Genomic DNA, 25,928 nt, shown 5'->3' with positions numbered 1-25,928 from the left:
CATAGAGGACATGCCTGCACCCCATTGGACTTACCTGTGTGGGTTAAATCCGGGTTATTTGACAACCTATGGCGGTGATGGTTCTGCTCAGGCAGAGCAGTGCTGATGCTCCTCATAAAGCTGTCGCTGCTGTGAAGGTTCTAGGTGACATCACAATCCCTATGGTTACATACACAACAAAGCTGGGTTGTTGTTCTTCACACTCTGCAAGGCCTGTGGAAGTGAGTGACATCATAGCACTGTAGTTCTGAGGGTTCTAGATGGATGCAACAATCTCCTGTTGCTTCTATGAAGGCCATAATAGACGACATCACCAAACAGCTCCATAGTCACATACACAGCAAAGGAGAGATGTTGTTTACACCTAGTGATGTCAGTGGTATTGAGTGACATCACAGCACAGTGCTAAGGCTCCTGGGCCTGGACACAGCAGCGGCTGCAATATCTCAACGGAGAATACGTTTATATATATGTGTGTGTGTGCGCGTATATATATATATATATATATATATATATATATATATTTCTCCGCCGAAATCACTTTTAAACCCATTTCCACCTTTTTTTCCCTTCTCTTCCTCTTACTTTTTTTTCACGTTTTTTTACGTTTTTCTCCTTTTCGCCTCTTTTCTGGGCGTATTATTCTTCTTTTTCTTCTTTTTTTTCGTCTAATGCATACCCCATCAGTGCAGCAATGCTTATTCAATACCGCCAGCAGATGGAGACACTGGGGGATAATTTTCTAAGGATTTATACTGATTTTTCCTGTCTGAATTTGTCGCACAGAAAGTTGCAGGCCAAATATGTGTGACATTTCTGCGACTTTAGCTTCTAGAGCATTTTTACAACATTATACATAGGTGCTGAATACATAAAAAGCGACTGTTCAGCGACAGACAAGTCGCATCGGCTGAAAGTAGGCCAGAATGTCAGTCCATGTTGGAGCAGGTTTAGATACAGTCTAAAGCATAGATCTCAAAGTCTGTGCACAGAATTTAGCAAGGGCCTCGCACCTTCTGATGCATCAGGTAGGTGCACAATAGCATAGCCTAACCCTCTGTACTTTGGTCTATATTGATGCGGGACATAGACAGCCAGCTGATGACCAATCCATTAGTGCAATGGATGGCTGGAAGCATTTGTCTTTGCCTTTGCAATACCACAGAAGCAATGCATGGTCAATGTACAGCAATGACACACCTGTGTGAACAGCCAGGAGACCCCCCCATGTTATGTTACATAGTTACATAGTTAGTACGGTCGAAAAAAGACATATGTCCATCAAGTTCAACCAGGGAATTAAGGGGTAGGGGTGTGGCGCGATATTGGGGAAGGGATGAGATTTTATATTTCTTCATAAGCATTAATCTTATTTTGTCAATTAGGAACATTCAGCACCCACCCGCTATCAAGGCAGCTGCCTATCATGTCATGCCCTACCTGCACAGGTGTGCTGGCTACTCAAATGATCCAATTAAGGAGGCCATTTAGTCAGCAGCAGCAGAAGTCCTGTGCCTGGACGCTCCAACAGCGGCCAGACACAAGCAGAAGCAGCAGAAGCAGCAGCAGCACCACCTTTTGTTTTTTGGCTGCAGCAGCAGCAGCAGCAGCAAGGCCCACAGGGCTGGCTAGCTGGCTAGCCAGCAAGCAGGTAGCAATGAAAGTAGGAATCTTTCTTTTTAACCCTGTAAGGGGGTGGTGCACTGTACCCGAAGATACTGCCATATCGGGTCAATGCATAGGGCGACGGAAGCAAGCTTCGAAATCGGCCCCCGTTCTCAAAAATCCATTTAATATATGGTCCCCAGATAGGGGACGTATCAGATATTAAACTGATAAGAACAGATACTACACTTGATCTTAGCCAAAAGGCCGAGAAGCGATAACCGTGAAAGGGGCGGGCCCAACAAGGTCCCCTTCATGGGCACTATCACTGCTTGCTGTCAGGGAGGCTGCCAGACAATTTTCCATGCACACTCTGGGCTGGGGGGCAGTCAACCACCAGTACACACAGCAGAACCTAAACCCATACCATTATTGCTAAGCAGCAAGACAGGGGCCCATTGCACTCCCACGGGGCCTTTTTAAATGCAATCCATAACCCGGATTTGCCAGGAACCCTTCTTACTCCTCCTACTTGCATGTGACACTGGGCTTAGGATCTGCATAGGAAACACACACACAAGCACACACCTACCTTTGTTGCCTGCAGATGCCTCCTTGGCTGTCCCCAAACGGTATCAAACCAACACCCACGGGAAGCTGTAAGCATAGAGGACATGCCTGCACCCCATTGGACTTACCTGTGTGGGTTAAATCCGGGTTATTTGACAACCTATGGCGGTGATGGTTCTGCTCAGGCAGAGCAGTGCTGATGCTCCTCATAAAGCTGTCGCTGCTGTGAAGGTTCTAGGTGACATCACAATCCCTATGGTTACATACACAACAAAGCTGGGTTGTTGTTGTTTACACTCTGCAAGGCCTGTGGAAGTGAGTGACATCATAGCACTGTAGTTCTGAGGGTTCTAGATGGATGCAACAATCTCCTGTTGCTTCTATGAAGGCCATAATAGACGACATCACCAAACAGCTCCATAGTCACATACACAGCAAAGGAGAGATGTTGTTTACACCTAGTGATGTCAGTGGTATTGAGTGACATCACAGCACAGTGCTAAGGCTCCTGGGCCTGGACACAGCAGCGGCTGCAATATCTCAACGGAGAATACGTTTATATATATGTGTGTGTGTGCGCGTATATATATATATATATATATATATATATATATTTCTCCGCCGAAATCACTTTTAAACCCATTTCCACCTTTTTTTCCCTTCTCTTCCTCTTACTTTTTTTTCACGTTTTTTTACGTTTTTCTCCTTTTCGCCTCTTTTCTGGGCGTATTATTCTTCTTTTTCTTCTTTTTTTTCGTCTAATGCATACCCCATCAGTGCAGCAATGCTTATTCAATACCGCCAGCAGATGGAGACACTGGGGGATAATTTTCTAAGGATTTATACTGATTTTTCCTGTCTGAATTTGTCGCACAGAAAGTTGCAGGCCAAATATGTGTGACATTTCTGCGACTTTAGCTTCTAGAGCATTTTTACAACATTATACATAGGTGCTGAATACATAAAAAGCGACTGTTCAGCGACAGACAAGTCGCATCGGCTGAAAGTAGGCCAGAATGTCAGTCCATGTTGGAGCAGGTTTAGATACAGTCTAAAGCATAGATCTCAAAGTCTGTGCACAGAATTTAGCAAGGGCCTCGCACCTTCTGATGCATCAGGTAGGTGCACTATAGCATAGCCTAACCCTCTGTACTTTGGTCTATATTGATGCGGGACATAGACAGCCAGCTGATGACCAATCCATTAGTGCAATGGATGGCTGGAAGCATTTGTCTTTGCCTTTGCAATACCACAGAAGCAATGCATGGTCAATGTACAGCAATGACACACCTGTGTGAACAGCCAGGAGACCCCCCCATGTTATGTTACATAGTTACATAGTTAGTACGGTCGAAAAAAGACATATGTCCATCAAGTTCAACCAGGGAATTAAGGGGTAGGGGTGTGGCGCGATATTGGGGAAGGGATGAGATTTTATATTTCTTCATAAGCATTAATCTTATTTTGTCAATTAGGAACATTCAGCACCCACCCGCTATCAAGGCAGCTGCCTATCATGTCATGCCCTACCTGCACAGGTGTGCTGGCTACTCAAATGATCCAATTAAGGAGGCCATTTAGTCAGCAGCAGCAGAAGTCCTGTGCCTGGACGCTCCAACAGCGGCCAGACACAAGCAGAAGCAGCAGAAGCAGCAGCAGCACCACCTTTTGTTTTTTGGCTGCAGCAGCAGCAGCAGCAGCAAGGCCCACAGGGCTGGCTAGCTGGCTAGCCAGCAAGCAGGTAGCAATGAAAGTAGGAATCTTTCTTTTTAACCCTGTAAGGGGGTGGTGCACTGTACCCGAAGATACTGCCATATCGGGTCAATGCATAGGGCGACGGAAGCAAGCTTCGAAATCGGCCCCCGTTCTCAAAAATCCATTTAATATATGGTCCCCAGATAGGGGACGTATCAGATATTAAACTGATAAGAACAGATACTACACTTGATCTTAGCCAAAAGGCCGAGAAGCGATAACCGTGAAAGGGGCGGGCCCAACAAGGTCCCCTTCATGGGCACTATCACTGCTTGCTGTCAGGGAGGCTGCCAGACAATTTTCCATGCACACTCTGGGCTGGGGGGCAGTCAACCACCAGTACACACAGCAGAACCTAAACCCATACCATTATTGCTAAGCAGCAAGACAGGGGCCCATTGCACTCCCACGGGGCCTTTTTAAATGCAATCCATAACCCGGATTTGCCAGGAACCCTTCTTACTCCTCCTACTTGCATGTGACACTGGGCTTAGGATCTGCATAGGAAACACACACACAAGCACACACCTACCTTTGTTGCCTGCAGATGCCTCCTTGGCTGTCCCCAAACGGTATCAAACCAACACCCACGGGAAGCTGTAAGCATAGAGGACATGCCTGCACCCCATTGGACTTACCTGTGTGGGTTAAATCCGGGTTATTTGACAACCTATGGCGGTGATGGTTCTGCTCAGGCAGAGCAGTGCTGATGCTCCTCATAAAGCTGTCGCTGCTGTGAAGGTTCTAGGTGACATCACAATCCCTATGGTTACATACACAACAAAGCTGGGTTGTTGTTGTTTACACTCTGCAAGGCCTGTGGAAGTGAGTGACATCATAGCACTGTAGTTCTGAGGGTTCTAGATGGATGCAACAATCTCCTGTTGCTTCTATGAAGGCCATAATAGACGACATCACCAAACAGCTCCATAGTCACATACACAGCAAAGGAGAGATGTTGTTTACACCTAGTGATGTCAGTGGTATTGAGTGACATCACAGCACAGTGCTAAGGCTCCTGGGCCTGGACACAGCAGCGGCTGCAATATCTCAACGGAGAATACGTTTATATATATGTGTGTGTGTGCGCGTATATATATATATATATATATATATATATATATATATATATATTTCTCCGCCGAAATCACTTTTAAACCCATTTCCACCTTTTTTTCCCTTCTCTTCCTCTTACTTTTTTTTCACGTTTTTTTACGTTTTTCTCCTTTTCGCCTCTTTTCTGGGCGTATTATTCTTCTTTTTCTTCTTTTTTTTCGTCTAATGCATACCCCATCAGTGCAGCAATGCTTATTCAATACCGCCAGCAGATGGAGACACTGGGGGATAATTTTCTAAGGATTTATACTGATTTTTCCTGTCTGAATTTGTCGCACAGAAAGTTGCAGGCCAAATATGTGTGACATTTCTGCGACTTTAGCTTCTAGAGCATTTTTACAACATTATACATAGGTGCTGAATACATAAAAAGCGACTGTTCAGCGACAGACAAGTCGCATCGGCTGAAAGTAGGCCAGAATGTCAGTCCATGTTGGAGCAGCTTTAGATACAGTCTAAAGCATAGATCTCAAAGTCTGTGCACAGAATTTAGCAAGGGCCTCGCACCTTCTGATGCATCAGGTAGGTGCACTATAGCATAGCCTAACCCTCTGTACTTTGGTCTATATTGATGCGGGACATAGACAGCCAGCTGATGACCAATCCATTAGTGCAATGGATGGCTGGAAGCATTTGTCTTTGCCTTTGCAATACCACAGAAGCAATGCATGGTCAATGTACAGCAATGACACACCTGTGTGAACAGCCAGGAGACCCCCCCATGTTATGTTACATAGTTACATAGTTAGTACGGTCGAAAAAAGACATATGTCCATCAAGTTCAACCAGGGAATTAAGGGGTAGGGGTGTGGCGCGATATTGGGGAAGGGATGAGATTTTATATTTCTTCATAAGCATTAATCTTATTTTGTCAATTAGGAACATTCAGCACCCACCCGCTATCAAGGCAGCTGCCTATCATGTCATGCCCTACCTGCACAGGTGTGCTGGCTACTCAAATGATCCAATTAAGGAGGCCATTTAGTCAGCAGCAGCAGAAGTCCTGTGCCTGGACGCTCCAACAGCGGCCAGACACAAGCAGAAGCAGCAGAAGCAGCAGCAGCACCACCTTTTGTTTTTTGGCTGCAGCAGCAGCAGCAGCAGCAGCAGCAGCAGCAGCAAGGCCCACAGGGCTGGCTAGCTGGCTAGCCAGCAAGCAGGTAGCAATGAAAGTAGGAATCTTTCTTTTTAACCCTGTAAGGGGGTGGTGCACTGTACCCGAAGATACTGCCATATCGGGTCAATGCATAGGGCGACGGAAGCAAGCTTCGAAATCGGCCCCCGTTCTCAAAAATCCATTTAATATATGGTCCCCAGATAGGGGACGTATCAGATATTAAACTGATAAGAACAGATACTACACTTGATCTTAGCCAAAAGGCCGAGAAGCGATAACCGTGAAAGGGGCGGGCCCAACAAGGTCCCCTTCATGGGCACTATCACTGCTTGCTGTCAGGGAGGCTGCCAGACAATTTTCCATGCACACTCTGGGCTGGGGGGCAGTCAACCACCAGTACACACAGCAGAACCTAAACCCATACCATTATTGCTAAGCAGCAAGACAGGGGCCCATTGCACTCCCACGGGGCCTTTTTAAATGCAATCCATAACCCGGATTTGCCAGGAACCCTTCTTACTCCTCCTACTTGCATGTGACACTGGGCTTAGGATCTGCATAGGAAACACACACACAAGCACACACCTACCTTTGTTGCCTGCAGATGCCTCCTTGGCTGTCCCCAAACGGTATCAAACCAACACCCACGGGAAGCTGTAAGCATAGAGGACATGCCTGCACCCCATTGGACTTACCTGTGTGGGTTAAATCCGGGTTATTTGACAACCTATGGCGGTGATGGTTCTGCTCAGGCAGAGCAGTGCTGATGCTCCTCATAAAGCTGTCGCTGCTGTGAAGGTTCTAGGTGACATCACAATCCCTATGGTTACATACACAACAAAGCTGGGTTGTTGTTGTTTACACTCTGCAAGGCCTGTGGAAGTGAGTGACATCATAGCACTGTAGTTCTGAGGGTTCTAGATGGATGCAACAATCTCCTGTTGCTTCTATGAAGGCCATAATAGACGACATCACCAAACAGCTCCATAGTCACATACACAGCAAAGGAGAGATGTTGTTTACACCTAGTGATGTCAGTGGTATTGAGTGACATCACAGCACAGTGCTAAGGCTCCTGGGCCTGGACACAGCAGCGGCTGCAATATCTCAACGGAGAATACGTTTATATATATGTGTGTGTGTGCGCGTATATATATATATATATATATATATATATATATTTCTCCGCCGAAATCACTTTTAAACCCATTTCCACCTTTTTTTCCCTTCTCTTCCTCTTACTTTTTTTTCACGTTTTTTTACGTTTTTCTCCTTTTCGCCTCTTTTCTGGGCGTATTATTCTTCTTTTTCTTCTTTTTTTTCGTCTAATGCATACCCCATCAGTGCAGCAATGCTTATTCAATACCGCCAGCAGATGGAGACACTGGGGGATAATTTTCTAAGGATTTATACTGATTTTTCCTGTCTGAATTTGTCGCACAGAAAGTTGCAGGCCAAATATGTGTGACATTTCTGCGACTTTAGCTTCTAGAGCATTTTTACAACATTATACATAGGTGCTGAATACATAAAAAGCGACTGTTCAGCGACAGACAAGTCGCATCGGCTGAAAGTAGGCCAGAATGTCAGTCCATGTTGGAGCAGGTTTAGATACAGTCTAAAGCATAGATCTCAAAGTCTGTGCACAGAATTTAGCAAGGGCCTCGCACCTTCTGATGCATCAGGTAGGTGCACTATAGCATAGCCTAACCCTCTGTACTTTGGTCTATATTGATGCGGGACATAGACAGCCAGCTGATGACCAATCCATTAGTGCAATGGATGGCTGGAAGCATTTGTCTTTGCCTTTGCAATACCACAGAAGCAATGCATGGTCAATGTACAGCAATGACACACCTGTGTGAACAGCCAGGAGACCCCCCCATGTTATGTTACATAGTTACATAGTTAGTACGGTCGAAAAAAGACATATGTCCATCAAGTTCAACCAGGGAATTAAGGGGTAGGGGTGTGGCGCGATATTGGGGAAGGGATGAGATTTTATATTTCTTCATAAGCATTAATCTTATTTTGTCAATTAGGAACATTCAGCACCCACCCGCTATCAAGGCAGCTGCCTATCATGTCATGCCCTACCTGCACAGGTGTGCTGGCTACTCAAATGATCCAATTAAGGAGGCCATTTAGTCAGCAGCAGCAGAAGTCCTGTGCCTGGACGCTCCAACAGCGGCCAGACACAAGCAGAAGCAGCAGAAGCAGCAGCAGCACCACCTTTTGTTTTTTGGCTGCAGCAGCAGCAGCAGCAGCAAGGCCCACAGGGCTGGCTAGCTGGCTAGCCAGCAAGCAGGTAGCAATGAAAGTAGGAATCTTTCTTTTTAACCCTGTAAGGGGGTGGTGCACTGTACCCGAAGATACTGCCATATCGGGTCAATGCATAGGGCGACGGAAGCAAGCTTCGAAATCGGCCCCCGTTCTCAAAAATCCATTTAATATATGGTCCCCAGATAGGGGACGTATCAGATATTAAACTGATAAGAACAGATACTACACTTGATCTTAGCCAAAAGGCCGAGAAGCGATAACCGTGAAAGGGGCGGGCCCAACAAGGTCCCCTTCATGGGCACTATCACTGCTTGCTGTCAGGGAGGCTGCCAGACAATTTTCCATGCACACTCTGGGCTGGGGGGCAGTCAACCACCAGTACACACAGCAGAACCTAAACCCATACCATTATTGCTAAGCAGCAAGACAGGGGCCCATTGCACTCCCACGGGGCCTTTTTAAATGCAATCCATAACCCGGATTTGCCAGGAACCCTTCTTACTCCTCCTACTTGCATGTGACACTGGGCTTAGGATCTGCATAGGAAACACACACACAAGCACACACCTACCTTTGTTGCCTGCAGATGCCTCCTTGGCTGTCCCCAAACGGTATCAAACCAACACCCACGGGAAGCTGTAAGCATAGAGGACATGCCTGCACCCCATTGGACTTACCTGTGTGGGTTAAATCCGGGTTATTTGACAACCTATGGCGGTGATGGTTCTGCTCAGGCAGAGCAGTGCTGATGCTCCTCATAAAGCTGTCGCTGCTGTGAAGGTTCTAGGTGACATCACAATCCCTATGGTTACATACACAACAAAGCTGGGTTGTTGTTGTTTACACTCTGCAAGGCCTGTGGAAGTGAGTGACATCATAGCACTGTAGTTCTGAGGGTTCTAGATGGATGCAACAATCTCCTGTTGCTTCTATGAAGGCCATAATAGACGACATCACCAAACAGCTCCATAGTCACATACACAGCAAAGGAGAGATGTTGTTTACACCTAGTGATGTCAGTGGTATTGAGTGACATCACAGCACAGTGCTAAGGCTCCTGGGCCTGGACACAGCAGCGGCTGCAATATCTCAACGGAGAATACGTTTATATATATGTGTGTGTGTGCGCGTATATATATATATATATATATATATATATATATATATATATATATATTTCTCCGCCGAAATCACTTTTAAACCCATTTCCACCTTTTTTTCCCTTCTCTTCCTCTTACTTTTTTTTCACGTTTTTTTACGTTTTTCTCCTTTTCGCCTCTTTTCTGGGCGTATTATTCTTCTTTTTCTTCTTTTTTTTCGTCTAATGCATACCCCATCAGTGCAGCAATGCTTATTCAATACCGCCAGCAGATGGAGACACTGGGGGATAATTTTCTAAGGATTTATACTGATTTTTCCTGTCTGAATTTGTCGCACAGAAAGTTGCAGGCCAAATATGTGTGACATTTCTGCGACTTTAGCTTCTAGAGCATTTTTACAACATTATACATAGGTGCTGAATACATAAAAAGCGACTGTTCAGCGACAGACAAGTCGCATCGGCTGAAAGTAGGCCAGAATGTCAGTCCATGTTGGAGCAGCTTTAGATACAGTCTAAAGCATAGATCTCAAAGTCTGTGCACAGAATTTAGCAAGGGCCTCGCACCTTCTGATGCATCAGGTAGGTGCACTATAGCATAGCCTAACCCTCTGTACTTTGGTCTATATTGATGCGGGACATAGACAGCCAGCTGATGACCAATCCATTAGTGCAATGGATGGCTGGAAGCATTTGTCTTTGCCTTTGCAATACCACAGAAGCAATGCATGGTCAATGTACAGCAATGACACACCTGTGTGAACAGCCAGGAGACCCCCCCATGTTATGTTACATAGTTACATAGTTAGTACGGTCGAAAAAAGACATATGTCCATCAAGTTCAACCAGGGAATTAAGGGGTAGGGGTGTGGCGCGATATTGGGGAAGGGATGAGATTTTATATTTCTTCATAAGCATTAATCTTATTTTGTCAATTAGGAACATTCAGCACCCACCCGCTATCAAGGCAGCTGCCTATCATGTCATGCCCTACCTGCACAGGTGTGCTGGCTACTCAAATGATCCAATTAAGGAGGCCATTTAGTCAGCAGCAGCAGAAGTCCTGTGCCTGGACGCTCCAACAGCGGCCAGACACAAGCAGAAGCAGCAGAAGCAGCAGCAGCACCACCTTTTGTTTTTTGGCTGCAGCAGCAGCAGCAGCAGCAGCAGCAGCAGCAGCAAGGCCCACAGGGCTGGCTAGCTGGCTAGCCAGCAAGCAGGTAGCAATGAAAGTAGGAATCTTTCTTTTTAACCCTGTAAGGGGGTGGTGCACTGTACCCGAAGATACTGCCATATCGGGTCAATGCATAGGGCGACGGAAGCAAGCTTCGAAATCGGCCCCCGTTCTCAAAAATCCATTTAATATATGGTCCCCAGATAGGGGACGTATCAGATATTAAACTGATAAGAACAGATACTACACTTGATCTTAGCCAAAAGGCCGAGAAGCGATAACCGTGAAAGGGGCGGGCCCAACAAGGTCCCCTTCATGGGCACTATCACTGCTTGCTGTCAGGGAGGCTGCCAGACAATTTTCCATGCACACTCTGGGCTGGGGGGCAGTCAACCACCAGTACACACAGCAGAACCTAAACCCATACCATTATTGCTAAGCAGCAAGACAGGGGCCCATTGCACTCCCACGGGGCCTTTTTAAATGCAATCCATAACCCGGATTTGCCAGGAACCCTTCTTACTCCTCCTACTTGCATGTGACACTGGGCTTAGGATCTGCATAGGAAACACACACACAAGCACACACCTACCTTTGTTGCCTGCAGATGCCTCCTTGGCTGTCCCCAAACGGTATCAAACCAACACCCACGGGAAGCTGTAAGCATAGAGGACATGCCTGCACCCCATTGGACTTACCTGTGTGGGTTAAATCCGGGTTATTTGACAACCTATGGCGGTGATGGTTCTGCTCAGGCAGAGCAGTGCTGATGCTCCTCATAAAGCTGTCGCTGCTGTGAAGGTTCTAGGTGACATCACAATCCCTATGGTTACATACACAACAAAGCTGGGTTGTTGTTGTTTACACTCTGCAAGGCCTGTGGAAGTGAGTGACATCATAGCACTGTAGTTCTGAGGGTTCTAGATGGATGCAACAATCTCCTGTTGCTTCTATGAAGGCCATAATAGACGACATCACCAAACAGCTCCATAGTCACATACACAGCAAAGGAGAGATGTTGTTTACACCTAGTGATGTCAGTGGTATTGAGTGACATCACAGCACAGTGCTAAGGCTCCTGGGCCTGGACACAGCAGCGGCTGCAATATCTCAACGGAGAATACGTTTATATATATGTGTGTGTGTGCGCGTATATATATATATATATATATATATATATATATATATATATATATTTCTCCGCCGAAATCACTTTTAAACCCATTTCCACCTTTTTTTCCCTTCTCTTCCTCTTACTTTTTTTTCACGTTTTTTTATGTTTTTCTCCTTTTCGCCTCTTTTCTGGGCGTATTATTCTTCTTTTTCTTCTTTTTTTTCGTCTAATGCATACCCCATCAGTGCAGCAATGCTTATTCAATACCGCCAGCAGATGGAGACACTGGGGGATAATTTTCTAAGGATTTATACTGATTTTTCCTGTCTGAATTTGTCGCACAGAAAGTTGCAGGCCAAATATGTGTGACATTTCTGCGACTTTAGCTTCTAGAGCATTTTTACAACATTATACATAGGTGCTGAATACATAAAAAGCGACTGTTCAGCGACAGACAAGTCGCATCGGCTGAAAGTAGGCCAGAATGTCAGTCCATGTTGGAGCAGGTTTAGATACAGTCTAAAGCATAGATCTCAAAGTCTGTGCACAGAATTTAGCAAGGGCCTCGCACCTTCTGATGCATCAGGTAGGTGCACTATAGCATAGCCTAACCCTCTGTACTTTGGTCTATATTGATGCGGGACATAGACAGCCAGCTGATGACCAATCCATTAGTGCAATGGATGGCTGGAAGCATTTGTCTTTGCCTTTGCAATACCACAGAAGCAATGCATGGTCAATGTACAGCAATGACACACCTGTGTGAACAGCCAGGAGACCCCCCCATGTTATGTTACATAGTTACATAGTTAGTACGGTCGAAAAAAGACATATGTCCATCAAGTTCAACCAGGGAATTAAGGGGTAGGGGTGTGGCGCGATATTGGGGAAGGGATGAGATTTTATATTTCTTCATAAGCATTAATCTTATTTTGTCAATTAGGAACATTCAGCACCCACCCGCTATCAAGGCAGCTGCCTATCATGTCATGCCCTACCTGCACAGGTGTGCTGGCTACTCAAATGATCCAATTAAGGAGGCCATTTAGTCAGCAGCAGCAGAAGTCCTGTGCCTGGACGCTCCAACAGCGGCCAGACACAAGCAGAAGCAGCAGAAGCAGCAGCAGCACCACCTTTTGTTTTTTGGCTGCAGCAGCAGCAGCAGCAGCAAGGCCCACAGGGCTGGCTAGCTGGCTAGCCAGCAAGCAGGTAGCAATGAAAGTAGGAATCTTTCTTTTTAACCCTGTAAGGGGGTGGTGCACTGTACCCGAAGATACTGCCATATCGGGTCAATGCATAGGGCGACGGAAGCAAGCTTCGAAATCGGCCCCCGTTCTCAAAAATCCATTTAATATATGGTCCCCAGATAGGGGACGTATCAGATATTAAACTGATAAGAACAGATACTACACTTGATCTTAGCCAAAAGGCCGAGAAGCGATAACCGTGAAAGGGGCGGGCCCAACAAGGTCCCCTTCATGGGCACTATCACTGCTTGCTGTCAGGGAGGCTGCCAGACAATTTTCCATGCACACTCTGGGCTGGGGGGCAGTCAACCACCAGTACACACAGCAGAACCTAAACCCATACCATTATTGCTAAGCAGCAAGACAGGGGCCCATTGCACTCCCACGGGGCCTTTTTAAATGCAATCCATAACCCGGATTTGCCAGGAACCCTTCTTACTCCTCCTACTTGCATGTGACACTGGGCTTAGGATCTGCATAGGAAACACACACACAAGCACACACCTACCTTTGTTGCCTGCAGATGCCTCCTTGGCTGTCCCCAAACGGTATCAAACCAACACCCACGGGAAGCTGTAAGCATAGAGGACATGCCTGCACCCCATTGGACTTACCTGTGTGGGTTAAATCCGGGTTATTTGACAACCTATGGCGGTGATGGTTCTGCTCAGGCAGAGCAGTGCTGATGCTCCTCATAAAGCTGTCGCTGCTGTGAAGGTTCTAGGTGACATCACAATCCCTATGGTTACATACACAACAAAGCTGGGTTGTTGTTGTTTACACTCTGCAAGGCCTGTGGAAGTGAGTGACATCATAGCACTGTAGTTCTGAGGGTTCTAGATGGATGCAACAATCTCCTGTTGCTTCTATGAAGGCCATAATAGACGACATCACCAAACAGCTCCATAGTCACATACACAGCAAAGGAGAGATGTTGTTTACACCTAGTGATGTCAGTGGTATTGAGTGACATCACAGCACAGTGCTAAGGCTCCTGGGCCTGGACACAGCAGCGGCTGCAATATCTCAACGGAGAATACGTTTATATATATGTGTGTGTGTGCGCGTATATATATATATATATATATATATATATATATATATATATATATATTTCTCCGCCGAAATCACTTTTAAACCCATTTCCACCTTTTTTTCCCTTCTCTTCCTCTTACTTTTTTTCACGTTTTTTTACGTTTTTCTCCTTTTCGCCTCTTTTCTGGGCGTATTATTCTTCTTTTTCTTCTTTTTTTTCGTCTAATGCATACCCCATCAGTGCAGCAATGCTTATTCAATACCGCCAGCAGATGGAGACACTGGGGGATAATTTTCTAAGGATTTATACTGATTTTTCCTGTCTGAATTTGTCGCACAGAAAGTTGCAGGCCAAATATGTGTGACATTTCTGCGACTTTAGCTTCTAGAGCATTTTTACAACATTATACATAGGTGCTGAATACATAAAAAGCGACTGTTCAGCGACAGACAAGTCGCATCGGCTGAAAGTAGGCCAGAATGTCAGTCCATGTTGGAGCAGGTTTAGATACAGTCTAAAGCATAGATCTCAAAGTCTGTGCACAGAATTTAGCAAGGGCCTCGCACCTTCTGATGCATCAGGTAGGTGCACTATAGCATAGCCTAACCCTCTGTACTTTGGTCTATATTGATGCGGGACATAGACAGCCAGCTGATGACCAATCCATTAGTGCAATGGATGGCTGGAAGCATTTGTCTTTGCCTTTGCAATACCACAGAAGCAATGCATGGTCAATGTACAGCAATGACACACCTGTGTGAACAGCCAGGAGACCCCCCCATGTTATGTTACATAGTTACATAGTTAGTACGGTCGAAAAAAGACATATGTCCATCAAGTTCAACCAGGGAATTAAGGGGTAGGGGTGTGGCGCGATATTGGGGAAGGGATGAGATTTTATATTTCTTCATAAGCATTAATCTTATTTTGTCAATTAGGAACATTCAGCACCCACCCGCTATCAAGGCAGCTGCCTATCATGTCATGCCCTACCTGCACAGGTGTGCTGGCTACTCAAATGATCCAATTAAGGAGGCCATTTAGTCAGCAGCAGCAGAAGTCCTGTGCCTGGACGCTCCAACAGCGGCCAGACACAAGCAGAAGCAGCAGAAGCAGCAGCAGCACCACCTTTTGTTTTTTGGCTGCAGCAGCAGCAGCAGCAGCAGCAAGGCCCACAGGGCTGGCTAGCTGGCTAGCCAGCAAGCAGGTAGCAATGAAAGTAGGAATCTTTCTTTTTAACCCTGTAAGGGGGTGGTGCACTGTACCCGAAGATACTGCCATATCGGGTCAATGCATAGGGCGACGGAAGCAAGCTTCGAAATCGGCCCCCGTTCTCAAAAATCCATTTAATATATGGTCCCCAGATAGGGGACGTATCAGATATTAAACTGATAAGAACAGATACTACACTTGATCTTAGCCAAAAGGCCGAGAAGCGATAACCGTGAAAGGGGCGGGCCCAACAAGGTCCCCTTCATGGGCACTATCACTGCTTGCTGTCAGGGAGGCTGCCAGACAATTTTCCATGCACACTCTGGGCTGGGGGGCAGTCAACCACCAGTACACACAGCAGAACCTAAACCCATACCATTATTGCTAAGCAGCAAGACAGGGGCCCATTGCACTCCCACGGGGCCTTTTTAAATGCAATCCATAACCCGGATTTGCCAGGAACCCTTCTTACTCCTCCTACTTGCATGTGACACTGGGCTTAGGATCTGCATAGGAAACACACACACAAGCACACACCTACCTTTGTTGCCTGCAGATGCCTCCTTGGCTGTCCCCAAACGGTATCAAACCAACACCCACGGGAAGCTGTAAGCATAGAGGACATGCCTGCACCCCATTGGACTTACCTGTGTGGGTTAAATCCGGGTTATTTGACAACCTATGGCGGTGATGGTTCTGCTCAGGCAGAGCAGTGCTGATGCTCCTCATAAAGCTGTCGCTGCTGTGAAGGTTCTAGGTGACATCACAATCCCTATGGTTACATACACAACAAAGCTGGGTTGTTGTTGTTTACACTCTGCAAGGCCTGTGGAAGTGAGTGACATCATAGCACTGTAGTTCTGAGGGTTCTAGATGGATGCAACAATCTCCTGTTGCTTCTATGAAGGCCATAATAGACGACATCACCAAACAGCTCCATAGTCACATACACAGCAAAGGAGAGATGTTGTTTACACCTAGTGATGTCAGTGGTATTGAGTGACATCACAGCACAGTGCTAAGGCTCCTGGGCCTGGACACAGCAGCGGCTGCAATATCTCAACGGAGAATACGTTTATATATATGTGTGTGTGTGCGCGTATATATATATATATATATATATATATATATATATATATATATATTCTCCGCCGAAATCACTTTTAAACCCATTTCCACCTTTTTTTCCCTTCTCTTCCTCTTACTTTTTTTTCACGTTTTTTTACGTTTTTCTCCTTTTCGCCTCTTTTCTGGGCGTATTATTCTTCTTTTTCTTCTTTTTTTTCGTCTAATGCATACCCCATCAGTGCAGCAATGCTTATTCAATACCGCCAGCAGATGGAGACACTGGGGGATAATTTTCTAAGGATTTATACTGATTTTTCCTGTCTGAATTTGTCGCACAGAAAGTTGCAGGCCAAATATGTGTGACATTTCTGCGACTTTAGCTTCTAGAGCATTTTTACAACATTATACATAGGTGCTGAATACATAAAAAGCGACTGTTCAGCGACAGACAAGTCGCATCGGCTGAAAGTAGGCCAGAATGTCAGTCCATGTTGGAGCAGGTTTAGATACAGTCTAAAGCATAGATCTCAAAGTCTGTGCACAGAATTTAGCAAGGGCCTCGCACCTTCTGATGCATCAGGTAGGTGCACTATAGCATAGCCTAACCCTCTGTACTTTGGTCTATATTGATGCGGGACATAGACAGCCAGCTGATGACCAATCCATTAGTGCAATGGATGGCTGGAAGCATTTGTCTTTGCCTTTGCAATACCACAGAAGCAATGCATGGTCAATGTACAGCAATGACACACCTGTGTGAACAGCCAGGAGACCCCCCCATGTTATGTTACATAGTTACATAGTTAGTACGGTCGAAAAAAGACATATGTCCATCAAGTTCAACCAGGGAATTAAGGGGTAGGGGTGTGGCGCGATATTGGGGAAGGGATGAGATTTTATATTTCTTCATAAGCATTAATCTTATTTTGTCAATTAGGAACATTCAGCACCCACCCGCTATCAAGGCAGCTGCCTATCATGTCATGCCCTACCTGCACAGGTGTGCTGGCTACTCAAATGATCCAATTAAGGAGGCCATTTAGTCAGCAGCAGCAGAAGTCCTGTGCCTGGACGCTCCAACAGCGGCCAGACACAAGCAGAAGCAGCAGAAGCAGCAGCAGCACCACCTTTTGTTTTTTGGCTGCAGCAGCAGCAGCAGCAGCAGCAGCAGCAGCAAGGCCCACAGGGCTGGCTAGCTGGCTAGCCAGCAAGCAGGTAGCAATGAAAGTAGGAATCTTTCTTTTTAACCCTGTAAGGGGGTGGTGCACTGTACCCGAAGATACTGCCATATCGGGTCAATGCATAGGGCGACGGAAGCAAGCTTCGAAATCGGCCCCCGTTCTCAAAAATCCATTTAATATATGGTCCCCAGATAGGGGACGTATCAGATATTAAACTGATAAGAACAGATACTACACTTGATCTTAGCCAAAAGGCCGAGAAGCGATAACCGTGAAAGGGGCGGGCCCAACAAGGTCCCCTTCATGGGCACTATCACTGCTTGCTGTCAGGGAGGCTGCCAGACAATTTTCCATGCACACTCTGGGCTGGGGGGCAGTCAACCACCAGTACACACAGCAGAACCTAAACCCATACCATTATTGCTAAGCAGCAAGACAGGGGCCCATTGCACTCCCACGGGGCCTTTTTAAATGCAATCCATAACCCGGATTTGCCAGGAACCCTTCTTACTCCTCCTACTTGCATGTGACACTGGGCTTAGGATCTGCATAGGAAACACACACACAAGCACACACCTACCTTTGTTGCCTGCAGATGCCTCCTTGGCTGTCCCCAAACGGTATCAAACCAACACCCACGGGAAGCTGTAAGCATAGAGGACATGCCTGCACCCCATTGGACTTACCTGTGTGGGTTAAATCCGGGTTATTTGACAACCTATGGCGGTGATGGTTCTGCTCAGGCAGAGCAGTGCTGATGCTCCTCATAAAGCTGTCGCTGCTGTGAAGGTTCTAGGTGACATCACAATCCCTATGGTTACATACACAACAAAGCTGGGTTGTTGTTGTTTACACTCTGCAAGGCCTGTGGAAGTGAGTGACATCATAGCACTGTAGTTCTGAGGGTTCTAGATGGATGCAACAATCTCCTGTTGCTTCTATGAAGGCCATAATAGACGACATCACCAAACAGCTCCATAGTCACATACACAGCAAAGGAGAGATGTTGTTTACACCTAGTGATGTCAGTGGTATTGAGTGACATCACAGCACAGTGCTAAGGCTCCTGGGCCTGGACACAGCAGCGGCTGCAATATCTCAACGGAGAATACGTTTATATATATGTGTGTGTGTGCGCGTATATATATATATATATATATATATATATATATATATATATATATATCTCCGCCGAAATCACTTTTAAACCCATTTCCACCTTTTTTTCCCTTCTCTTCCTCTTACTTTTTTTTCACGTTTTTTTACGTTTTTCTCCTTTTCGCCTCTTTTCTGGGCGTATTATTCTTCTTTTTCTTCTTTTTTTTCGTCTAATGCATACCCCATCAGTGCAGCAATGCTTATTCAATACCGCCAGCAGATGGAGACACTGGGGGATAATTTTCTAAGGATTTATACTGATTTTTCCTGTCTGAATTTGTCGCACAGAAAGTTGCAGGCCAAATATGTGTGACATTTCTGCGACTTTAGCTTCTAGAGCATTTTTACAACATTATACATAGGTGCTGAATACATAAAAAGCGACTGTTCAGCGACAGACAAGTCGCATCGGCTGAAAGTAGGCCAGAATGTCAGTCCATGTTGGAGCAGGTTTAGATACAGTCTAAAGCATAGATCTCAAAGTCTGTGCACAGAATTTAGCAAGGGCCTCGCACCTTCTGATGCATCAGGTAGGTGCACTATAGCATAGCCTAACCCTCTGTACTTTGGTCTATATTGATGCGGGACATAGACAGCCAGCTGATGACCAATCCATTAGTGCAATGGATGGCTGGAAGCATTTGTCTTTGCCTTTGCAATACCACAGAAGCAATGCATGGTCAATGTACAGCAATGACACACCTGTGTGAACAGCCAGGAGACCCCCCCATGTTATGTTACATAGTTACATAGTTAGTACGGTCGAAAAAAGACATATGTCCATCAAGTTCAACCAGGGAATTAAGGGGTAGGGGTGTGGCGCGATATTGGGGAAGGGATGAGATTTTATATTTCTTCATAAGCATTAATCTTATTTTGTCAATTAGGAACATTCAGCACCCACCCGCTATCAAGGCAGCTGCCTATCATGTCATGCCCTACCTGCACAGGTGTGCTGGCTACTCAAATGATCCAATTAAGGAGGCCATTTAGTCAGCAGCAGCAGAAGTCCTGTGCCTGGACGCTCCAACAGCGGCCAGACACAAGCAGAAGCAGCAGAAGCAGCAGCAGCACCACCTTTTGTTTTTTGGCTGCAGCAGCAGCAGCAGCAGCAGCAGCAGGCCCACAGGGCTGGCTAGCTGGCTAGCCAGCAAGCAGGTAGCAATGAAAGTAGGAATCTTTCTTTTTAACCCTGTAAGGGGGTGGTGCACTGTACCCGAAGATACTGCCATATCGGGTCAATGCATAGGGCGACGGAAGCAAGCTTCGAAATCGGCCCCCGTTCTCAAAAATCCATTTAATATATGGTCCCCAGATAGGGGACGTATCAGATATTAAACTGATAAGAACAGATACTACACTTGATCTTAGCCAAAAGGCCGAGAAGCGATAACCGTGAAAGGGGCGGGCCCAACAAGGTCCCCTTCATGGGCACTATCACTGCTTGCTGTCAGGGAGGCTGCCAGACAATTTTCCATGCACACTCTGGGCTGGGGGGCAGTCAACCACCAGTACACACAGCAGAACCTAAACCCATACCATTATTGCTAAGCAGCAAGACAGGGGCCCATTGCACTCCCACGGGGCCTTTTTAAATGCAATCCATAACCCGGATTTGCCAGGAACCCTTCTTACTCCTCCTACTTGCATGTGACACTGGGCTTAGGATCTGCATAGGAAACACACACACAAGCACACACCTACCTTTGTTGCCTGCAGATGCCTCCTTGGCTGTCCCCAAACGGTATCAAACCAACACCCACGGGAAGCTGTAAGCATAGAGGACATGCCTGCACCCCATTGGACTTACCTGTGTGGGTTAAATCCGGGTTATTTGACAACCTATGGCGGTGATGGTTCTGCTCAGGCAGAGCAGTGCTGATGCTCCTCATAAAGCTGTCGCTGCTGTGAAGGTTCTAGGTGACATCACAATCCCTATGGTTACATACACAACAAAGCTGGGTTGTTGTTGTTTACACTCTGCAAGGCCTGTGGAAGTGAGTGACATCATAGCACTGTAGTTCTGAGGGTTCTAGATGGATGCAACAATCTCCTGTTGCTTCTATGAAGGCCATAATAGACGACATCACCAAACAGCTCCATAGTCACATACACAGCAAAGGAGAGATGTTGTTTACACCTAGTGATGTCAGTGGTATTGAGTGACATCACAGCACAGTGCTAAGGCTCCTGGGCCTGGACACAGCAGCGGCTGCAATATCTCAACGGAGAATACGTTTATATATATGTGTGTGTGTGCGCGTATATATATATATATATATATATATATATATATATATATATATATATTTCTCCGCCGAAATCACTTTTAAACCCATTTCCACCTTTTTTTCCCTTCTCTTCCTCTTACTTTTTTTTCACGTTTTTTTACGTTTTTCTCCTTTTCGCCTCTTTTCTGGGCGTATTATTCTTCTTTTTCTTCTTTTTTTTCGTCTAATGCATACCCCATCAGTGCAGCAATGCTTATTCAATACCGCCAGCAGATGGAGACACTGGGGGATAATTTTCTAAGGATTTATACTGATTTTTCCTGTCTGAATTTGTCGCACAGAAAGTTGCAGGCCAAATATGTGTGACATTTCTGCGACTTTAGCTTCTAGAGCATTTTTACAACATTATACATAGGTGCTGAATACATAAAAAGCGACTGTTCAGCGACAGACAAGTCGCATCGGCTGAAAGTAGGCCAGAATGTCAGTCCATGTTGGAGCAGGTTTAGATACAGTCTAAAGCATAGATCTCAAAGTCTGTGCACAGAATTTAGCAAGGGCCTCGCACCTTCTGATGCATCAGGTAGGTGCACTATAGCATAGCCTAACCCTCTGTACTTTGGTCTATATTGATGCGGGACATAGACAGCCAGCTGATGACCAATCCATTAGTGCAATGGATGGCTGGAAGCATTTGTCTTTGCCTTTGCAATACCACAGAAGCAATGCATGGTCAATGTACAGCAATGACACACCTGTGTGAACAGCCAGGAGACCCCCCCATGTTATGTTACATAGTTACATAGTTAGTACGGTCGAAAAAAGACATATGTCCATCAAGTTCAACCAGGGAATTAAGGGGTAGGGGTGTGGCGCGATATTGGGGAAGGGATGAGATTTTATATTTCTTCATAAGCATTAATCTTATTTTGTCAATTAGGAACATTCAGCACCCACCCGCTATCAAGGCAGCTGCCTATCATGTCATGCCCTACCTGCACAGGTGTGCTGGCTACTCAAATGATCCAATTAAGGAGGCCATTTAGTCAGCAGCAGCAGAAGTCCTGTGCCTGGACGCTCCAACAGCGGCCAGACACAAGCAGAAGCAGCAGAAGCAGCAGCAGCACCACCTTTTGTTTTTTGGCTGCAGCAGCAGCAGCAGCAGCAGCAAGGCCCACAGGGCTGGCTAGCTGGCTAGCCAGCAAGCAGGTAGCAATGAAAGTAGGAATCTTTCTTTTTAACCCTGTAAGGGGGTGGTGCACTGTACCCGAAGATACTGCCATATCGGGTCAATGCATAGGGCGACGGAAGCAAGCTTCGAAATCGGCCCCCGTTCTCAAAAATCCATTTAATATATGGTCCCCAGATAGGGGACGTATCAGATATTAAACTGATAAGAACAGATACTACACTTGATCTTAGCCAAAAGGCCGAGAAGCGATAACCGTGAAAGGGGCGGGCCCAACAAGGTCCCCTTCATGGGCACTATCACTGCTTGCTGTCAGGGAGGCTGCCAGACAATTTTCCATGCACACTCTGGGCTGGGGGGCAGTCAACCACCAGTACACACAGCAGAACCTAAACCCATACCATTATTGCTAAGCAGCAAGACAGGGGCCCATTGCACTCCCACGGGGCCTTTTTAAATGCAATCCATAACCCGGATTTGCCAGGAACCCTTCTTACTCCTCCTACTTGCATGTGACACTGGGCTTAGGATCTGCATAGGAAACACACACACAAGCACACACCTACCTTTGTTGCCTGCAGATGCCTCCTTGGCTGTCCCCAAACGGTATCAAACCAACACCCACGGGAAGCTGTAAGCATAGAGGACATGCCTGCACCCCATTGGACTTACCTGTGTGGGTTAAATCCGGGTTATTTGACAACCTATGGCGGTGATGGTTCTGCTCAGGCAGAGCAGTGCTGATGCTCCTCATAAAGCTGTCGCTGCTGTGAAGGTTCTAGGTGACATCACAATCCCTATGGTTACATACACAACAAAGCTGGGTTGTTGTTGTTTACACTCTGCAAGGCCTGTGGAAGTGAGTGACATCATAGCACTGTAGTTCTGAGGGTTCTAGATGGATGCAACAATCTCCTGTTGCTTCTATGAAGGCCATAATAGACGACATCACCAAACAGCTCCATAGTCACATACACAGCAAAGGAGAGATGTTGTTTACACCTAGTGATGTCAGTGGTATTGAGTGACATCACAGCACAGTGCTAAGGCTCCTGGGCCTGGACACAGCAGCGGCTGCAATATCTCAACGGAGAATACGTTTATATATATGTGTGTGTGTGCGCGTATATATATATATATATATATATATATATATATATATATATATATTTCTCCGCCGAAATCACTTTTAAACCCATTTCCACCTTTTTTTCCCTTCTCTTCCTCTTACTTTTTTTTCACGTTTTTTTACGTTTTTCTCCTTTTCGCCTCTTTTCTGGGCGTATTATTCTTCTTTTTCTTCTTTTTTTTCGTCTAATGCATACCCCATCAGTGCAGCAATGCTTATTCAATACCGCCAGCAGATGGAGACACTGGGGGATAATTTTCTAAGGATTTATACTGATTTTTCCTGTCTGAATTTGTCGCACAGAAAGTTGCAGGCCAAATATGTGTGACATTTCTGCGACTTTAGCTTCTAGAGCATTTTTACAACATTATACATAGGTGCTGAATACATAAAAAGCGACTGTTCAGCGACAGACAAGTCGCATCGGCTGAAAGTAGGCCAGAATGTCAGTCCATGTTGGAGCAGGTTTAGATACAGTCTAAAGCATAGATCTCAAAGTCTGTGCACAGAATTTAGCAAGGGCCTCGCACCTTCTGATGCATCAGGTAGGTGCACTATAGCATAGCCTAACCCTCTGTACTTTGGTCTATATTGATGCGGGACATAGACAGCCAGCTGATGACCAATCCATTAGTGCAATGGATGGCTGGAAGCATTTGTCTTTGCCTTTGCAATACCACAGAAGCAATGCATGGTCAATGTACAGCAATGACACACCTGTGTGAACAGCCAGGAGACCCCCCCATGTTATGTTACATAGTTACATAGTTAGTACGGTCGAAAAAAGACATATGTCCATCAAGTTCAACCAGGGAATTAAGGGGTAGGGGTGTGGCGCGATATTGGGGAAGGGATGAGATTTTATATTTCTTCATAAGCATTAATCTTATTTTGTCAATTAGGAACATTCAGCACCCACCCGCTATCAAGGCAGCTGCCTATCATGTCATGCCCTACCTGCACAGGTGTGCTGGCTACTCAAATGATCCAATTAAGGAGGCCATTTAGTCAGCAGCAGCAGAAGTCCTGTGCCTGGACGCTCCAACAGCGGCCAGACACAAGCAGAAGCAGCAGAAGCAGCAGCAGCACCACCTTTTGTTTTTTGGCTGCAGCAGCAGCAGCAGCAGCAGCAAGGCCCACAGGGCTGGCTAGCTGGCTAGCCAGCAAGCAGGTAGCAATGAAAGTAGGAATCTTTCTTTTTAACCCTGTAAGGGGGTGGTGCACTGTACCCGAAGATACTGCCATATCGGGTCAATGCATAGGGCGACGGAAGCAAGCTTCGAAATCGGCCCCCGTTCTCAAAAATCCATTTAATATATGGTCCCCAGATAGGGGACGTATCAGATATTAAACTGATAAGAACAGATACTACACTTGATCTTAGCCAAAAGGCCGAGAAGCGATAACCGTGAAAGGGGCGGGCCCAACAAGGTCCCCTTCATGGGCACTATCACTGCTTGCTGTCAGGGAGGCTGCCAGACAATTTTCCATGCACACTCTGGGCTGGGGGGCAGTCAACCACCAGTACACACAGCAGAACCTAAACCCATACCATTATTGCTAAGCAGCAAGACAGGGGCCCATTGCACTCCCACGGGGCCTTTTTAAATGCAATCCATAACCCGGATTTGCCAGGAACCCTTCTTACTCCTCCTACTTGCATGTGACACTGGGCTTAGGATCTGCATAGGAAACACACACACAAGCACACACCTACCTTTGTTGCCTGCAGATGCCTCCTTGGCTGTCCCCAAACGGTATCAAACCAACACCCACGGGAAGCTGTAAGCATAGAGGACATGCCTGCACCCCATTGGACTTACCTGTGTGGGTTAAATCCGGGTTATTTGACAACCTATGGCGGTGATGGTTCTGCTCAGGCAGAGCAGTGCTGATGCTCCTCATAAAGCTGTCGCTGCTGTGAAGGTTCTAGGTGACATCACAATCCCTATGGTTACATACACAACAAAGCTGGGTTGTTGTTGTTTACACTCTGCAAGGCCTGTGGAAGTGAGTGACATCATAGCACTGTAGTTCTGAGGGTTCTAGATGGATGCAACAATCTCCTGTTGCTTCTATGAAGGCCATAATAGACGACATCACCAAACAGCTCCATAGTCACATACACAGCAAAGGAGAGATGTTGTTTACACCTAGTGATGTCAGTGGTATTGAGTGACATCACAGCACAGTGCTAAGGCTCCTGGGCCTGGACACAGCAGCGGCTGCAATATCTCAACGGAGAATACGTTTATATATATGTGTGTGTGTGCGCGTATATATATATATATATATATATATATATATATATATATATATATATTTCTCCGCCGAAATCACTTTTAAACCCATTTCCACCTTTTTTTCCCTTCTCTTCCTCTTACTTTTTTTTCACGTTTTTTTACGTTTTTCTCCTTTTCGCCTCTTTTCTGGGCGTATTATTCTTCTTTTTCTTCTTTTTTTTCGTCTAATGCATACCCCATCAGTGCAGCAATGCTTATTCAATACCGCCAGCAGATGGAGACACTGGGGGATAATTTTCTAAGGATTTATACTGATTTTTCCTGTCTGAATTTGTCGCACAGAAAGTTGCAGGCCAAATATGTGTGACATTTCTGCGACTTTAGCTTCTAGAGCATTTTTA

At 45.9% G+C, this 25,928-nt stretch overlaps 11 non-coding genes across 11 annotated transcripts; all 11 read right to left on the bottom strand.

Annotated features, from left to right (window-relative positions):
- Positions 1–1,693: 1,693 nt before the first annotated feature.
- Positions 1,694–1,884, bottom strand: LOC130314760 (U2 spliceosomal RNA). The gene has a single exon (XR_008862388.1). It is a non-coding gene; the product is annotated as a U2 spliceosomal RNA (small nuclear RNA).
- A 2,074-nt stretch (positions 1,885–3,958) lies between these two features.
- Positions 3,959–4,149, bottom strand: LOC130314759 (U2 spliceosomal RNA). Its single transcript, XR_008862387.1, has one exon. It is a non-coding gene; the product is annotated as a U2 spliceosomal RNA (small nuclear RNA).
- A 2,099-nt stretch (positions 4,150–6,248) lies between these two features.
- LOC130314758 (U2 spliceosomal RNA) lies at positions 6,249–6,439 on the bottom strand. Its single transcript, XR_008862386.1, has one exon. It is a non-coding gene; the product is annotated as a U2 spliceosomal RNA (small nuclear RNA).
- Positions 6,440–8,513: 2,074 nt separating this feature from the next.
- On the bottom strand, positions 8,514–8,704 carry LOC130314757 (U2 spliceosomal RNA). The gene has a single exon (XR_008862385.1). It is a non-coding gene; the product is annotated as a U2 spliceosomal RNA (small nuclear RNA).
- A 2,103-nt stretch (positions 8,705–10,807) lies between these two features.
- On the bottom strand, positions 10,808–10,998 carry LOC130314756 (U2 spliceosomal RNA). The gene has a single exon (XR_008862384.1). It is a non-coding gene; the product is annotated as a U2 spliceosomal RNA (small nuclear RNA).
- A 2,086-nt stretch (positions 10,999–13,084) lies between these two features.
- LOC130314755 (U2 spliceosomal RNA) lies at positions 13,085–13,275 on the bottom strand. The gene has a single exon (XR_008862383.1). It is a non-coding gene; the product is annotated as a U2 spliceosomal RNA (small nuclear RNA).
- Positions 13,276–15,365: 2,090 nt separating this feature from the next.
- On the bottom strand, positions 15,366–15,556 carry LOC130314785 (U2 spliceosomal RNA). Its single transcript, XR_008862410.1, has one exon. It is a non-coding gene; the product is annotated as a U2 spliceosomal RNA (small nuclear RNA).
- A 2,097-nt stretch (positions 15,557–17,653) lies between these two features.
- Positions 17,654–17,844, bottom strand: LOC130314783 (U2 spliceosomal RNA). Its single transcript, XR_008862409.1, has one exon. It is a non-coding gene; the product is annotated as a U2 spliceosomal RNA (small nuclear RNA).
- A 2,091-nt stretch (positions 17,845–19,935) lies between these two features.
- On the bottom strand, positions 19,936–20,126 carry LOC130314778 (U2 spliceosomal RNA). Its single transcript, XR_008862404.1, has one exon. It is a non-coding gene; the product is annotated as a U2 spliceosomal RNA (small nuclear RNA).
- Positions 20,127–22,217: 2,091 nt separating this feature from the next.
- LOC130314766 (U2 spliceosomal RNA) lies at positions 22,218–22,408 on the bottom strand. Its single transcript, XR_008862393.1, has one exon. It is a non-coding gene; the product is annotated as a U2 spliceosomal RNA (small nuclear RNA).
- Positions 22,409–24,497: 2,089 nt separating this feature from the next.
- On the bottom strand, positions 24,498–24,688 carry LOC130314754 (U2 spliceosomal RNA). Its single transcript, XR_008862382.1, has one exon. It is a non-coding gene; the product is annotated as a U2 spliceosomal RNA (small nuclear RNA).
- Positions 24,689–25,928: the final 1,240 nt, after the last annotated feature.

This window comes from Hyla sarda, unplaced genomic scaffold (genome assembly GCF_029499605.1).
Source record: "Hyla sarda isolate aHylSar1 unplaced genomic scaffold, aHylSar1.hap1 scaffold_1848, whole genome shotgun sequence".
In the NCBI taxonomy this organism is placed as follows: domain Eukaryota; kingdom Metazoa; phylum Chordata; class Amphibia; order Anura; family Hylidae; genus Hyla; species Hyla sarda.
This window is presented reverse-complemented; position numbering and strand designations above follow the sequence as displayed.